This window comes from Athene cunicularia, assembly GCF_003259725.1.
Source record: "Athene cunicularia isolate RWA chromosome 1 unlocalized genomic scaffold, athCun1 chr1_part1, whole genome shotgun sequence".
Lineage (NCBI taxonomy): Eukaryota > Metazoa > Chordata > Aves > Strigiformes > Strigidae > Athene > Athene cunicularia.
The window spans coordinates 19,682,083-19,697,765 of record NW_020799091.1 but is presented as its reverse complement, the minus strand read 5'-3'; the positions used below and the strand labels follow the sequence as shown (position 1 = coordinate 19,697,765).

Below are 15,683 nucleotides of genomic sequence, written 5' to 3'. Positions count from 1 at the left end.
CTTTCAAACCACAAAGCGAGATGTGGTATTTTCTTCACACACACCCAGGACAATGATCAAAATCAACAGTCATATGGCAAACATCCTAGATGAGCACTCTGGTGAGTGATTTGAGACTAAGGAAAGTACTTGGACTTAACTTTTTTGCTAATCTTTACTTAAAGCTTTATAGAAGCAGAGGGAAAGTCCCCTTAACTTTAATCAATGTCGTATATGACTCAGAAGGCTTAAAATGGTAAAAGCCCAGCCTAGCTTGGGAAGAGTGCGGCAGTGAGTTTACTTTCTCCTTTTCACTGAAGGCTTTGAACTAAGTCAAACATTATGAAGTTGCAGTTAATTTTTATACTATCATACAGTTAATTTTCTTGGTACTGAGGTTCCAGCAGACCTTTCAGCTAAAATGAATGTAACTAATAATTTCATGAGACATATATGAAGCCTCATACTTCATTATAAATTATTAATTAGGTTTTGAAAATTATCTTGGATATGTAAATCTATTACTAAGAAAATCTGTTGGCATTTCTACTTTTAAGTCATGAATATAATATTGCCATTAAAATTCTCGTGATTATTCACAGAATAACTCTAAGAAATGTGAAAGAAATTAATTTCTTTTTTAATTACTGTTCCTTTGCAGTCATGATTGCAGTTATTCTCCACATCTTGCTAAGTCAGAAAAAAATGCATTGGAAGTTGCTATTTCCTCTGGGGAGGAAAAGAGAAGATCGAATCACATTCTAGCATATCTTCTGTTAGATATTACCTTGACTTCTGTATAGGGATATATAGGAGGGAGCTGCACAGGTCCTTCTGACTGGAGAACAAAAAGACAGGGGCATTTTACATTTTTGCATGTGATACCAGGCTCTTGGGTTAATAAATGTGGGTCTCTAGAAGCATGTAGTTGCTCCCCCTGTACACCAGGCAGCAAAAGCAAAAGCAGGGATATACAAGTCCCATCCTTAAGGCAGGAGTGTATCTGTTTTTCCACACTGTTGTTCTGCCACTGGGATAAGTCAGCTCCCCACCTGCACTGCTCTCTGAGCACCCAGTTACTTTCCAGAGTGCAGTGTGGCACTCTGCAGCTCTCAAAGAACTTTGATTACTTCCTCTTTTGTTCGTTACAGTAAATGACCAGATATGATTCTGGCATTTGGTTCTGCCACTGACAACTGTAAATACTAGGGCTGGATGGTAAAGTTTTGAGGTTCATTGTTATTTAAATTTTGTGGATGTGTATTTAGCTTGTGCCGTTCTGGGTCATCCATTTTGTCCATGCTGTCAGGTGCAGGTTGCTCAGGGTAGATTCCAGCTGATAATAACCAACTCATAATTTGCACAATATTTAACTAGAAGTCTTTGGTTGCAACTTGAGGTTATTTCTGCCTTGACTGCTTCATTTTGCTTTGACCAGAACACTCGCCAAACCTTTGCTTTCATATGGTAAATACGTAGGCATGCTGCATATGAGACTATTCAGCATGAAGATTTTAATGAAATACACCTGTAAATATGCTTGCTTCTCCCTTGTTATAGTTATTTTAAGTGTATGTTTAACTTGTTGATTTCACACACCGCTGTGCAGCTGTTTGTTATATATTAACTTAAGACTCAGTTCTGCAAGGTACTGCCTGCTTCTGCATCATGCTGAGTCCCTAGACCTCCCAGTGGTGTTTAAGGGCTTACACAGTGCTCAGCACCTCACAGGACTGAGCCCTGAATTTGGGCAACAACAGGCTCTTTCAGAAACGAAACAGGTTTTCTGGAACAAGGTTCATACTATAACTGGGCAATATTTTGTGCAATGGATTTTCATACATTTAGATTAAATCTTATTCAGAACAACAGATCTCATAGTTAATGGCTACTGGAAGACCTAAACATTTAGGTATGTATGGAGGTAATTAATTAGATTTTACAGTTATGGCTTTATTAGTTGTTCTAGTTAAGTGCAAAACCATGACTGAGACTAATATTTAATCATTTGTGTGTTAGCTGCAGTGTGCTTTGCCCCTCTGTTAAAGTGTATGTGGTTTTAGAGTTGCAGATAGTCTGTACAGCCCAGCTAGCAAAGCCATCTGGGCATTATTCATTTCTGCACTTACGCACTGTAAAACGGGGCACCTTGTGCGCTGTGACTTCACGGGGATCCCATTGGCAGTGGCATGAGGGGATAGATTCCCTGGCACGACCCCAGCTCTCTGAAGCCCCCTTGGGCAGAAGCCCACCCAGCCACAGAGCCGAACCACTGGCAGCTCCTGCATCAGCGCGTTGTCACTGATGGCAGCAGGCTGGAGTGCTGTCCTCCACTGTGAGTTGGGCATTTTGAAAGGTAGGCTTCACTTCACTGGAGAGTACTAAGTTGATGTGCTCACATTTTGGAAAGCCAGGATTATTATTTAGTGGCCAAATGTATCTTAATGAGACCAAGATGTGGTGTAGCCTGGGCAAACTCCAGTATTAATTATTAGTCTTTCTCTTAAACTTGTTTTGGGAGAAGAGTGTGTCATTAGTCTGTGTTGTAAATTCAGATATATTTGGCACAGGAAAAGTGCTGTAACACACCGTAAAAAGTTACTCTTCCTGTTTCATATGCAGATGAAGACCATAATCTTCCATTGTTTGCAAGGAAAAAAACAGGACCTGAAACCTTGAAGCAATGAGGTTTAATTCCATCTACAAGCAAGGAAAATTACTTCCAAAAAAGGCAGCCCCTGCCTTTCCTGTTCAACACCCTGCCATGCTAGGCAGGCAAGGAGATGCTCTTTGATTTTGGTCCTGGTACCACCTGCAAATGGTAGTAATTAGGAACTAAATCTGAATTTTGCTTGCAGGTTTATACTTAAGGTTGGCCAGAAAGCAAGACACAGTTCTGTTCTAGGGATTGTTGGAGGAATCTCACTTTAATTCAAATACACCTGTGTGTTAATAACCGTATCTTTTCAAAACAAGCAGTCACACTGTTGGCCTTTGCCCTGACTCCTACAAGTTAACTCTCTATCTGTTGCGCACGCATTTGTGTGGATTATCTCTTAAGATTAGTGTGTTTTTAAGCATACAATAACAAAGAATCACATATGTAAAATGTTTGCAAGATCACAGCTCTGGCAATATACTCTAACAGAAATTGGGGTATGAAATCAGTTTGTAAAGTAGACTGAGGATTAAGCAACTTGCTGACTGCCACTTTTCTTGGACTAATAGCTGTCAAGTTGTCTGCTGTGATATAAGAAAAAAAGCCCAAACAAAATCGAGGTTTTAGGAGTCTTTAGTAAGCTAGAGAGTATTCTGTGTAACTTTAAGCACAGTTAGCTAAGGTAGCAACACTAAGGATGTAAGAGTTGTTTACTCATTAAAGGAAAGTGAGAAAATAGGTAGAAGTTTATGGGAACCAAAGTGGACTGCTGATGTCAGTGAAGTACTTTCCAAAACTTTCAGCATAGGATGAAGGCACCACATGATCCCATGTAAGAATATTGCAGCAGAAAGTAGTCACAAGTACTCAATATCCTTCCTGGGAAAACAGCTCCTGGTTTAGGGGAAATGAGGCTGGAATTGATTGTATGCTAATTCCCTCTCATTACTATGTGTTAGCAAAACTGTTTAATACTTGCTGAAGCCTGGATTTCACTCTCTCATTTAATACCAGGTTAAATCTGAAATAATAAGGTCTCAAAAGTTCAGAGGTTCCAGTAAAATGAGATTTGGCTAAAAATTACATGTTGGTTTCTGTTAGTAACCCTGTTGTATCTTTGGTGTCCTAAGGAATGAGAGAAGCAAGACAAAAGAGAAAAGAGAATATGCTTCATTAGGATATTGAATGATTTAGTAGAGGTTTCTATGTCTTACTGCAAATTTTAGGATTTCTTTCTCTGGAGAGCCTGAACTCCCTCCATCCCCCTTTTCTAAGACTTCAGAACAATGAAAAATGTTATAGTCAATTTTGACACATTTCCAAGTGTTTGTATGATGTATTTGGCTTAAGTGTTGGAAAATGAAGACGTAGAATATTATGCATGGAGCAGGACGGCTGTTATTTCAGTGTTTCTCAGGCAACAATATCTGTGACTCTTGACAGCTGAACACAGAATGGGATCTGTTTATCAGCCTAACGGTAGTGGGATTTCTGATAAATTAAGCACCTTCTCTTGGTCTGGTACAGTCAAGCATAAAAGATGATACTACAGTCAGCTGAAATTGGCTTGTTATAAAGGTGAACCTCTGACTCTTTGGTTAAAAAAACGATTCTGGAATGCATTTGACTGTGAGTCTTCAGGACTTTCAGAGTTAAAGCTTTCATGTAAATCTTGTCCCTGCTCGGAAAATTACCAGATGCTGACAGGGGGTGTCACCAGTGGCTCAGCTGAACATATGCTGCATATGGCTTGTCTGCAAGCACAGCACAGGGAGGCCTTGTTCCCTGCTGTTGTGGAGGCTGGCGAAAACAGGTTGTAAACCAGCTGATTTCAACATAATACTAAAGGTTAGTGTCTACACAGTGTTTGTCCTACCGATGAGAGTGAATAACTAACTAATCTAATATAGATTGGCCTGCCAAAATTTTCGATGCATCAAAGAAGAGCTAGATGGCATCTTTACAGAGCTCTTTTACAAATGACATTTTTTGAGGTATAGAGCAATCACAATGTCCTTGCACTGGGACTATATTGCATTATTTTTGTAGAAAAGATGGAATTTAAACTGAATCAGAGATTGAAGGAAGAGCACACTAAAATCTCTATTTACCTTTGTTGCATTTAGGGTAAGAGATAAATTTGTTAAGAGACAAATTTGGTGAGAGATTGCATTCTAGCTGGTCCCCAGAGATCAGAGGGGCTAGGGGCAGCTGGACTTATCCCTTAATAAGTATGCCAGTTAGGACCATGACTATAAGTCTGACCCAGCCCAAGCAGGCACTCAGAAGAAACAGATTCATGAATAGTGCTGTTTATTTTCGTGCAACATTTAGAGATTCTTTAAGATTGCCTACAATAAATGCACAAACTGGAGGTTGGCTATATAGCACTACACAAAAGAGAAACAACAAAACAACTGCAATCGTACACACTAAATTTGACCTGTCAGTCTGACCTCAGTGCCAGGGAAGGTCATGGAGCAGGTCATCTCAGGAGCCATTAAAAGTCATATAATGGACAACCAGGGGATCAGGCCCAGTCAGCATGGGTTTATGAAAGGCAGGTCCTGCCTGACAAACCTGATCTCCTTCTATGACAGAATGACTTGACTATTGGGCGAGGGAAAAGCTGTTGATATTATTTACCTAGATTTTCAAAAAGCATTTGACATAGTTCCCCACAGAATTCTCATAGAAAAACTGGCTGCCCATGGCCTGGATGAGTGTACGCTCTGCTGGGTCAAGCACTGGCTGGATGGACGGTCCCAGAGAGTGGTGGTCAATGGAGCTAAATCCAGCTGGTGGCCAGTCACAAGTGGTGTTCTTAGGGCTCAGTGTTGGGACCATTTCTACTCAACATCTTTATCGATGATCTTGTTAAGGACATAGAGTGTATCATCAGTAAATTTGCAGATGACACCAAGTTAAGTGGGAGTGTCGATCTGCATGAGGATAAGGAAGCTCTACAGAGAGACTTGGATAGATTGGATCAGTGGGTCAATGTTAATGGCATGAGCTTCAACAAGGCCAAGTGCCAGGTCCTGCACTTGGGCCACAACAACGCCATGCATCACTACAGGCTTGGGGAGGTGTGGCTGGAGAGCTGTGTGGAAGAGAAGGATCTGGGGGTTCTAACTGACAAGCAGCTGAATATGAGCCACCACCGTGCCCAGGTGCCCAAGAAAGCCAACGGCATCCTGGCTTGTATCAGAAATAGTGTGACCAGCAGAAGTAGGGAGGTGACAGTCCCCCTGTGCTCTGCACTGGTGAGGCCACACCTGGAGTATTGTGTCCAGTTTTGGGCACCTCAATATGAGAGAGATCTCGAGGTGCTGGAGTGAGTGCAGAGGAGGGCAACAAAGCTGGTGAAGGGCCTGGAGAACAAATCCTGTGAGGAGAGATTGAGGGAGCTGGGACTGTTCAGTCTGAGGAAGAGAAGGCTGAGGGGAGACCTCATCACTCTCTACAGCTGCCTGAAAGGACATTGTAGAGAGGTTGGTGCTGGTCTCTTCTCACAGGTCATTAGTGACAGAACAAGAGGGAATGGCTTTAAACTGCAACAGGGGAGGTTCAGATTGGACATTATAAAAAATTTTTCACTGAAAGAGTGGTCAGAGAGTGGAATAGGCTGCCCAGGGAGGTGGTGGAGTCACCATCCCTGGGTGTGTTTAAGGGTCGTTTGGATGAGATGCTGGGGGATATGGTGTAGGGGAGAACTTTGTGGAGTAGGGCTGATGGTTGGACTCGATGATCCCAAGGGTCTTTTCCAACCTGAATGATTCTGTGATTCTATTCTATTCTAAATTCCCGGGGATACACTCAGCGTAGCCAAGGGAGTCTTACCAAAAGGCGTCTCTTCTGAGGGGGGTGAGAGCACAAACCCATTGATTGATGTCAGATTATTGTCCCTACAAGTTAGGTACAGACTTGGGGTACTATTTATCGTAGTAGGTATGGTGAGTGGGTGGCACTGTAGTCAAATAATTATTCTGTCGGTAATGACATAATTAATTTCATGGTGCCAAGGGGTACAGCTGGTTTTTGTGGGAAAAAGAGGGAGGACGGGAAGCAAGGTTGACTTGGTACGACGGGTGCAGCTGGGTTGTGTGGGAAAGAAGGGCGGATGAGGAACAGAGTAGGAGAGTTGCTGCAAAAAATCATATTTTGAGGGAACCAAGCAGAACAGGAGATAAAACTGTCCTTGAAGTGAAAGAATGGGACCGCATGGCCTGCACCCTGCTTCGCATTCCTCCTTGGTGCCACATAAAACACAAATCACTGGACCTCCATCCCGTCCTGTGTTTATTCTGGGCACTCGATGTCAAGGAAAATGTATGCTTTGCAAATTTCTCACTGCTCTTTTGCCTTCCTCACGCTTCCAATACCCAATTTCCAATACCTAATTTTCAATACCTAATAACCTTAATGATTGATTTTTAGTCTGAATTTGACACAACGGCATTTCATAAGAAATTAACCATTTTCTGGAGAAGGTATTTTGCTTTGCAGAGAACATACTTTAAAATATTTCCTGTTTGGGATGTTGCCATGGAATTTTGAGTTTCTTTGTGTCTCTTTTGCAAACTGTCTACAGAGACCCACCCAGCACCACCACCTGCACACCCATCTCACATCTGCACACCCCGGCACCGTATGGCTTTGAAACACAACACATGGGGAATAAGATGAGGGCACTTCCACTTTCTGCCAGCCCTTTCCAATTCACAGCACTCCTGGGCAGTTCCTGGGACAAATTTCAAGTCTGGAGCCATTTCAGGAGTCCCATTGCTTGTGGAAGGAGTTTCCATTCGCCTTCCTGTGTTTTCCTGCCTTCCCTTGGATGCTTACTTCCACCTCCTGCCCTGCAACAGCTTGGGTTCGGCCAGGGATGCTGGTTCAACTCTCAGCCTGGCAGGAAAAAGCAGAAGGGAGGTCCAGCTTCACTCTAGGTTGGCTCAAACCATCACTTCCACCTTCATCCATAGAGACCAGGTATATCAAAGGAGATGATGTGAACAGAGCTGGTGGTATGTGGGGAGTGACAGTATCTCTGGGTCAGCATGTGGTAACAGGAGAGAGCAAAGCAGCCGTTCCAGTCCTGGCACAGAAACAAAATTTTCTGAATTATGTCATGAAAACTGAGAAGTGGGAAGAGATCTGACTCAGGTATTTAGTATTTCTTAGACAAAAGACAATCCTAAAACAGAATTGGTGCAAACTGCCTCCTTTTCATGCTGGAAACATGGTTTACATCTCCAGTTTAGTATTTTAATTATGTATCCCAGTGTGTTGAGGGAAAGGCTGTTAAGGTTTGTCTTGTTAGATTTTCTTAACCTGAAGTTTAACAAGGTCTTTTTAAAAAGGAGAGTGTGACTGACAGAAACTGAAGTGTCCATTTTGCTGTCTGCAATGTTTAGGCGAAGACAGCTCACCAATATAAATTAATTTTTATAGTAAGGAAATGTATAATTTTTCAGGTTCAGAGCAACCCTGTACTCTTATAAGACATAAATTATTAGTCAGATCTGCAAACTCCTATTTAGAAGATTAATGGGGCATCATCAAAATAGGCAACTGAGTCTTGAAATGGGCACTTTAGTCTGAATTCCTTCAAAAAACTGGAATTAAGGGTTTGTCCTCTGTATGGGTAGATAATGGATTATTGTCTCCATGTGTACAATTTTTATAGCTCTCATCACCATAAGCATCAAAGCGTCAGAGGAGCACTGATGGATTTGTCCTTGCAGGTCCACAGGTTATAAGGTACTACTCCTATCATCACTTATTTTACACATATGGCACTTAAGCTGAGAAAAGTATGCTGAACTGCCAAGGTCAGAGAGAAACAAAATCCAGAATCTCTCTTTCCCAGCCTCTAAAAACATGATGGGGGTTTAATTTTTTCAAATAATTTACCTTCACTTTTGGGGCTGGCAAAATGAAGGGTCATATACTCATAGGGATATGGGTGTCTGAGCCAATGGCCATAAAGGTCTCTCAGGGCACTGGTCCCAGTACCCCCCAGTTTCAGATGTTTATGCCATTTGGTACTTTAGATATACATAACTAACTACATCCCCAGCTACTAAAGTTAGGTTTTCATCCACACTATTCTAATAGGAAGAGAGTTGCATGATTTGGATGTTCTGATCTTAAAAAAATTTTCTTCTGGTTTCCCACCAAAATCTGACTAACTTGTGCATCTGCAGTATCTTATAGAGGTAGTCAATATGCATTATTTATATTGTTTTTTAGAAGCAATTATAATATTACAAATAGCATCAGGCTGCAAGTGATTACCTTGACTATCCTGCTGATAAAAGATCATTTTAATGTGAATGGTTGTTTTTAACAGAGCCAGTAGGCTACCCAAAAAATTATAAATTTGTGTCTGATTCCACGTCCAGAGAAATTAAGTTTTCGAGTGAGCAGTACTGTGTGTTTTCTGCATCTTTAAAATCATGTAACTTCTCTTCCTGCCATAATAGTTTATTTAAATTTGATTATCCATGTTTAAAAAAAAAAAAACCCTCTTGATTTTAGTATTAATAATGAAGAAGATAATTAGTTACTACAACACCAGAGAAACAGAGGGATAACTATTAGTTAAAGGCTTATCATTGCTTTGAAGTTTTCAGGCAGGCTAAATTCAGAGCACAAATTTTATTGAAAAGGCCTAGCACGTAGGTGTTGTAGCACTTCGTTGTTTTCCACTTTGTTCAAATGAGTTTCTTCTAGCTTTTCAATTCCACAAGATTCTTGATAGAGTAAATTCAAGCAAAAAATAGAATTGACAAACCAGAGGTAGAATTATTGACAAACCAGAGGTAGAATTATTGACAAACCAGAGGTAGAATTAGCAAGAAGATTTCTTCTTTTTTTGCCTGTGTGAAAAAGAAAGTGAAACATGGTGGAGATGGTAATTCAATCTCCTGGCACAAGAAATGTGCCCATGAATGTTAATTTACTTCAGACTGTAACAAAGACAGCAAGTTTGTCATTGTAAAAAGAGACTAAACAAAGAAAAGTACTGATACCAATTGAAAAAAACCTACCTGTGTGGTTCTTGAAGCACATGAATCAAAATCGCCTAGAAGCCTCCTAACAACAACAAGCCCCAGTGATTCCCCTCCAGAAGCTACCTGTTTCTTTTCTTAATCTTACTGAGATATTCGCTGTTCTACCTCACAAACACATCAAAAGGTGCAATTGTTGTGCAATTGTTCAGGGCTTTTTGCCCTGGCCAGCACGGAGTTAACTAAAGTGCGCAGCTGCACTATCACCAGTTGGGTGTTTTTGTTGCATCACACTAGGCCAATTATTCTACTGAGACCTGTTATTTTATTACAATAAGCATGAGAAGCAAGATGATCTTATATAACTTTGCATAATTTCTATCGATATGGCATAATTCCTACTGAAGTCCACTATCTGGTTCACTTTTAAAGTATTTCCATTTTTACTAATAGCTGATGGAGCGTGTACCTCTGTGGTGTTGATGTATCCCTGTTCCCTTCAGCACAGCTGAATTATTTAAGCAAGGTCTGGGTGCTGCTTGTGGTTCCTCCCTGAGCCCAGGGAGAAACACCATCACTCAGAAATCAAATAAACCCACGCACAGCCCCTCGCTATGGCTCACACGTGTAAATGAATGAAGTGCACCAGATCCTCCTCACTGTCACTCCAGTCCCTGTCCTGAGCTGTGTAAACACCCGCTGCAGGTGGTCCTCTGACCTCAAAATCCTCAAGGCCCTTTCTCCATGCATTTGTCCACTGATTTATTTTGGCCTCCTGGTTGCATAACAAGGCACCTTCTTATCCTCAGGTAATTTTGGAAGGACAGTTTTGAATAGAGAGGATGGGGTGGCAGGGTAGTTAAGTGGGTGGGGAGGAAGGTTGATAAAGAGCTCTTAATAATCACTTTTACATACTATTATTTCAAGCAGGGAGAATAAATACAGAATGGCTGTAGGGCCATCAGATGCTGCAGGGATGGGTGTGACATCGGAAGAGACAGGGAAAGAGGCATGGAAAGACGAGAAAGCAAATGACTGCAGAGTGGGACAATTCCAACTCTGAGATCATACCCTTTCCTCCCAACTAGTCAATATCACTTTAATGTACATCCACCTAACAGATAGAATCTAACCTTTTTCAAGACAAAAAGAAAAAAAATATAGATGGCACAGAAAAAAATTTTGACTAATCTCTTTTCCTGCCTATTTTTGTCTGCTTTACATCTCCACGGGTTTTTTCCTTCCTATGTCTTACACTTTGTGAGACACAAAATAAAGGTGGAATTCAGCCTTCCTAATTGGTAACTGGAAGTCTTCTTTATGTTTAAACACAATGATCTGTTTATTGGAAACCGCTCTTCTGTAGTACCAGCCATCTCTTCATGTCATGCTGCCTGAATAATGCCTCTTGAGGATGGGGAGAAAGAATAGGATCTCAGTCAGACTCCGTGGGGTTATAAATAGCATTCTAGCAGCCTGAAAGGCTGAAGCCATCATTAAGTTGCATGCAGCTGTAGTGGTGTAGGTGGGTGAGTAAGAGAAACTCGGAGATGGGATAATGGTAACCTGGTACCCAAGGGTCATTTTTCATTGATGGCGTCACTCCATTGGGCTATTGTGTTCTCCCTAAATTAGGTCTCTGTTTAACAGAGCTGAGCAAGCTCAGTGAAACAACCTCAGCAAAGCACATTTAAAAGAGGATTAGAGGGAAAAACAGTTTGTTGTTTGTTGTGATTTAGACCCAGTTGTGATAAACTTTTCTCACTTTGGTCAATAATTGCCTTTATTAGCAGCAACATAAATGCATCAGGAACTGGCATTTTGATAGTAATATGCCAGCTTCCTGCATAGGGGCAGTGATGACTTTCACTGGACAAATTAAGAAGTTAATACAGCAATTTAGCGCAAGCTGTCCTTTGAGTGTTTTCCTTAGCAACCTGAGTCATTTTCTGGAATCGACTTTTTCAGTGCCAAGATGACAAAGGTCTTGAATCTGGAAAATCCCCTTCAATTTATTATTACTAATTTTGTTGCAGATACACACAAATGGAAAAGTCCTACATTAATTTCACAGTTTATCTATAAAACAGATGAAAACAATTAGCAGCCTATGTTAGTTTGAGCTTGCATACACAAATGTATTTCTAAACTGAACAAACTGAGATCTTTATTCTGCTCCCAGTGAATTCTGTGGGGGAGTTGTCTTTAGCTTCCGTAGATACACAACTCAGTTTAATTCCCCCTGTGGGACCTATCAATGTGTAAAGATTCCTTGGAGGTTAATTGCTTGCAGGAGAGTCTTTGCCTGGGATGTAAAAGGAAGGTGCAAATTGTGGAACTGGAGCATTAGCTATGTACTGCAGCCTGGAAAAGACACTGTTGCTTAAAGTAAAGGGATCTCTCATTTCAGTAATCCTGAATTTTAGTAATTAAATTTGTTCACATTAATTTGGAGTATGTCTTAAAGAGTAATTTCCTTTGCCATTTGCACAATAGCTGTTGAATTAGGAAAATCCTTTTATGTTTTCCTGAAATTATTTCTTTTGGCTCTTTTATTGTACTCTCTTTTAAAAGTACTTAAAAAAAAAGCCCACTACTTTAAAATAGACTTTTAGATAGTAATGAAAGAAATAATAGAGTTGTGGGAGTGGAACAGAGGATTTCTAAACTAAATAGAAAGAAACCTTCTTGTTTAGACTTTTCAGACGTGAGTGACTTAATACATAAATGTTCCTTTTGCTATTCTGAGAAAGATGTATCACTACCTATTAAAAGTTGGGGGGGGAGTGTTCCTTCATCATTAAAACTCCATATTCTTTCTCCCATGTCACATTTTTTGTAATCCTTTCCCACCTGTATTACACTTGGAATAATCCTTCTCATTCCTTGTCACATGTGCATTAAACCTCTTTTAAACTGCAGACTTAGAACTTCTATAACAAGCATTTCATTTTTGTTGCGATAAGTGTGATGTGCATTATAAAATCACTGTTAAAAATCTCATGCATATACCAATATGGAATTTATTCTCAGAGTTCTTATCTTCATAAATTACTGTACTTGGTCAACCATAACATGTAATGCTGGCACTGCCTCTCAGTTCACTGCCACCTCTGTTACTCATCTGGAGTCAAGCTATTAGCCTGTAAATAACCCAGTATATAGCTCGGTTTTTCAGAAATACCTATGAAAATGCTATGAATTTGTTCTTATTTATATCTTTTCAAGCATTCTTAGTGGCAAATAGTATTAATCCTCTCAAGAAACAAAAAAGCTGGAAAACCAGCCAGGAACGCCACCTCAAAAGCACCTTTTTTTAATCAGAAATTTGGATGACATTTTGCTTTTTTAGGATTGTAAAAACCCCTTTATATAGGAAGGACCAATCTACTGAAACTTTGTTGTGTAACTCTGATGAAACACTATGGCTTGTTTTTCTTCAAGTATTGTAAGAAACTGCAAAGTGTTCAACTTTACAGTCAGAAAAGTGATCTCCCTTTTTTCTCATGGAAGTTCTGTTGATAAATTTTGCTTTGCATCATTTTATTAAAACATTGGTGTGATGGCACCTGAATACTATATACACTTTCCAGTCTTTAAAAAAAAAAAAAAAAAAGTTCAGATTAAGAAAAGATTTGGGTAATTACTGGTCTCCAGTACAGGAAGTTAATCCTGTTCTCAGACATACTCTCCAGTGTGCTGCATCTGTGCTTTGCTAAATATACGTTCATGTGGAAGGACAGACTCTGACTCAGTGAAGCTGCACGAGTTAGAAGAGGGTTGAAGCACACTACCAGTAGAATATCTATGACAAACAAGTCTGGAAGATTAAAACTATAGTATTTACTTTTAGAAACTTGACACGTGTCTTATTGACTAAATACTGTTATCTCTGTAATTGTGATTTTCTAGTTATTTTCTTTATTAAATGTAGTGACATTTGAAGAATACAACATAAAATATATTCTTATCTAATTATCTGAAGTGAACTTTTAAGCATGGCTTTTTAAGGAAGTTAAGTTCTTGTGAGCATGTTAGTACCCTGTCAATACCTTCTCATGTAATTTCTGTCTCCTCAAGTAGTTTTCAACCTGCTGCTGAGCTTCAAATATATTTAAAAGAAGTGTTCAGATCTCAAAGTTATCAGAATTTCTTCAGTTTCAGAAACACTGTCGGATGGATAAAAGAGAGAACCAAACTAGTGGCTCAGTTCAGCTCAATAGTTTTTTCTGCTTTGTCTTTTTGTCCAGCTGGTAGATAGTAGACATAGGAGGAACTGGAGGTTCCCTTCTCTGAGGGGACTTGTAGATTAAACAGTATATTAAAAATGAATGTGATGGATATGTCTAGGATGTTTATTGAAAGGAATATGCAGGAACATAGGAACATAAATACACTGAAATTCAGGTTTAAATAGAAGTTTTTAAGCAACCGGCAGAAACCCCTAGAGATACCAGGGAGGTTGTGAGGTAAGTTTACAAGACCTGTTGAAGGTGTTTTTAAAGTGAACTTCTGCTACACTTCTTGTCTCATATAAATGAAATAACGATGTTCCTTAATAATGCTGCTAAAGTCATTCTCTTGGGCATATCAGCACCTTCACTGACTCCTCCTTCAGAGACTTCCTCTTCCCATGGTCTGAAGCAGTTAATTTTTGTCAGCACTTGAGAACTTCCCCCAGGTAGTCCCAAGCTAACATAGATCACCAGCCATGGTCCATATGGACCCTTCCTGTACTGTGTCAGTGTTTCCAGTCCTCATCTCCATTTCCTCTTTGCTTCCCATGCCCAGTACTGTAGAGCAACCACTTTACTGCCTCATTTGAGTCATTCTTCAAAACTCACTCCTTCCATAGGGCATACCATAAAGCTGAGGCCAGCAAGACCTGGCCAGGTGGCAGGCTGTGCCGGCTGCTGCTGACTGCCAGAGAATCCTGTGGTCACTCCCAGAGTTATTTGCTACCTCTTTTGACCTACATCCCTTCAGTCCATTTGTTTGCCTCATCCCCTAACTACACCTTGCCTCTGAGAGTATGTCTATACTGCTTCCAGAGAAGTAATTACAGCATGTATAGTCACACCAGTCTCAGAGGAGAGGCAGCAGGGCTGATGGCCTTTCTTTACTTCTTTAGAGTGTCTGTTCTGCCATGCACTCTGTGTTGTTGTACTTTGAATTTGCCTCTTACCTGAGCTACATTAAAAGTTTTAATTATATCTACAGCTCCAGTCTAAGTGTAGAAATATTTTTGGACAATAAACTGTTTAAGCAAGGACTACCAGTTGTCATGGGTCTTTGTCAGGAGTCATAGCATGGGACTGTAAGACAGTGTCTCACAAAATTTTCTTTGTAGTTTATGAACGCGGTTCAGATTGTGCATAAAATGTTCTACTTGCCGTTAACAGAACAGTGGCAAACCAAAAAGTTGTCCAGGTTTGGGACAGAGAGACAGCCTGCGAACCAAGCGTGAGTATTTGAGTGAGCTTGCTGATTGGCAAATACTTACTTTCCAGCATTTGTGTCTTTAAGCTTAATAAAGCAAACCGCGCTTAGGAAAATATATTGATTTGTCCTCTACTAAGAAATTACTGTTCGGCATGACAAGCACAGTGGGGCCTCAAACCAATTTAAATATTAAATAAAAATGTATGTTACAGATTGTTTTATTATAAAATAAGCAACTAGCCGCTAAACATACTTTGCTGGTGTGAGAAAGAGTGTCGGATGATGTGAGGCTTTTTCCAAATACTTGGGGCTTACTAGGAGGATCAGTTATACCGAGTGAGGGACGATTTAACCCGCAGGTGCCAGCTGGGAAGAGAGAGACTGGTGTTCGAGAGGGGCGAGCGGCGGGTCCCGCGCTGGCCAGCGGCCGTGCCGCAGGGCAGCGGCCAGCAGCAGGGGCGAGCAGAGCACCCCCACCCCGGAATGCACACGACGGCGCAGGGGCCCTTCCGAAGGTTCTGACGGTGGCCCCCCGTGTGTGCCCGGCTGCCCCCCCGGGCACGGCCGGGGCGCACGGCGGAGCGAAG

The 15,683-nt window shown here is 40.7% G+C and overlaps 1 protein-coding gene across 3 annotated transcripts in view; it reads left to right on the top strand.

Moving 5' to 3' along the window:
* SPATA13 (spermatogenesis associated 13) overlaps positions 1-15,683 on the top strand; it is a 159,309-nt gene that overhangs the window by 96,524 nt on the left and 47,102 nt on the right. The gene's annotated exons all lie outside the window — the stretch shown is intronic.